The following is a 2,104-nucleotide window of genomic DNA, read 5'->3' as shown; positions in this document are numbered from 1 at the left end:
TCAGCATTTAATGAAATAGAAACATTTTCTTGTAATAGTACCTTCTTGTGTTGAAAATGCTTTCTTTTGGCAATATGTTGTGCAGAGCTTTGATGGCATCTGATGACAAGATATAAAAATTTGTTACTACCCACATGACAGATTCATGAAAATACATGTGAGTAATATGATGGTATATAGTAAACTGTTTAAATTATTTAAATTTGTTAAACTCTTCTATTGGACAAAGCTCAAAATACACAGGCGCAGCCGGGCAAACCTGACACAAAGCTCAAAATACTTCTGTGCATATCAAGCATAAACACAGACAGCAGGGTGTATGTCTATGAGTGGATGTGATGTTTGTCCTTACAACATCCCACTATGGATATAAAATGTGAAATGTATAGTATTACCTGCTTTTAAGCATAACTACAACTAATGCATACTGCACTTGCCATGGTTTTACATGTTTGTATGTATTACTCTGCAGGGATGAACACTGCAGTGAAATGCTACACTTGAGAGACTGAGGCAGAATTAATCTATTGCACAGAAATACTGTTGCACATGCAGTCCTGCACACAATACATCTTGACATTGGCCTTTTTTGAATCTTCTGAGAATATCAGGCTTACTTGGCTCTCAGATAGGATGGAGAATCCTGGGAATGCAGGTCCACGTTCTCTGCACAACAAACATTCTACAAATTTAACCTCATAGTTGCATGTCTGACAGACGCAGCCCACTGTTTTCCAGTGGTCCATTAGAACAAATGTAAGGATTTGGGAGAAATGGGATGCACATTTCAGGAGAACTGATGAAGGACAGATACTTCTGTAATTCACACATGTGCTGTGATTATCAGTCTTTATCTGTATGAAGGAAAATTACAGACACATAAGATCATTAGTATATTCTATAGTAAATGGGCATGAGCAGAAAATAAGCAGCTGTTGGAGCTCTGTTCTACATTCATTTCTGATTTCATTTCTCATATAATATAATAAACAAGATTCCTTGTAAGATTTAGATATGGTGCTCACCTTTACAGGTCGCAGAACACAGCCAGTGCTAGACAGGAAATTTATCAAAAACGGCAGAATTTTACATTTGTAGACATGACTTTTATGCCTCTCTCCAGTTACAGTCTTCTTTAATATTTGTAACAAGTTCACAGAGTCATTAAAAAACATGCAGTTCAAAGTCACACCAGGAAATAGTGTACAGTCTTTTGTGATCCTGTCCTATGCGAAAATCCTCTTTAAGGTAATACTCATTTCAGGAGATCTAAGCAAGTAACATGAAATGACCCAAATATCACTATACATTATGTAGCAAATTATAATTAACAGGAAAAAAAACTCACACTGGTTAAACAACATCTTCAGATCTGAAAGTGCAATGTGAAAAGGATAATAAACCTACTTGGCAGACTGTTACTTTGTCTAGAGTTACAGTAAAATTACTTCATTCTAACTGACTCAAATAAGCTCCTCTAGAGAGCATGTAATTGTCTCAATGTAATGTTTAGGCCCCCGTAATTCAGGCTAGTTTCCCACTGAAGAGACCATTAAATTACAAGCTGATTGCTGATATCTGTGGGAAACCGCACTGGGGTACATCCCTGACAAAAAAGCAAGTTAAGGAGCAAGATTCAAGGGAAGTAAATGTAGAAAACAGAGCACATTGTGATTTACCAAGAATTTACTCACCTTTCACATGTCAGTGGCAATTTTGTTTTGGCATGAATAACAGCGTTTTTGCCTGAACCACTTGAGCTGAAGCTGTTTGTCTCTTCATCATGCCCATTTTGACTGAGCTCAGTGCACAGGTCCAAGCTGAGCCATGTGTCAGAGGACACCATCCAAATGAACAGTGTTATGAAGCCAAATCTGACTGTTGTCATCTCAGACCCTTGCCTTTGGCACACTCACATTTCATGAAAAGATACGTTTTATAGTTTTCCTCCTGCTACGCAGGTGTAGGAGGCAACTTTGTGGACTATTCTCAGAGGTACATGTAAATATGTTTTGTGCGTCAGACTTGAAAAGGATGTCAGGCATGAAGAATGAGCCTGATAAGAACATACCGGTAGTACATGGGCCCTGTTTCTAAATAACAA

The 2,104-nt window shown here is 37.8% G+C and overlaps 1 long non-coding RNA gene across 1 annotated transcript; it reads right to left on the bottom strand.

The window, feature by feature from the left end:
• Positions 1-709: 709 nt before the first annotated feature.
• LOC109953461 (uncharacterized) lies at positions 710-1,873 on the bottom strand. Its single transcript, XR_002273911.1, has 3 exons — positions 1,695-1,873; positions 1,026-1,053; positions 710-854 (listed from the first exon to the last, which is right to left on the bottom strand). It is a non-coding gene; the product is annotated as an uncharacterized LOC109953461 (long non-coding RNA).
• Positions 1,874-2,104: the final 231 nt, after the last annotated feature.

This window comes from Monopterus albus, unplaced genomic scaffold (assembly GCF_001952655.1).
Source record: "Monopterus albus unplaced genomic scaffold, M_albus_1.0 scaffold675.1, whole genome shotgun sequence".
NCBI classification, from domain to species: Eukaryota; Metazoa; Chordata; class Actinopteri; order Synbranchiformes; family Synbranchidae; genus Monopterus; species Monopterus albus.
Note: the sequence above shows the minus strand (reverse complement) of the source record. Positions and strands in the feature narration are given on the sequence as shown.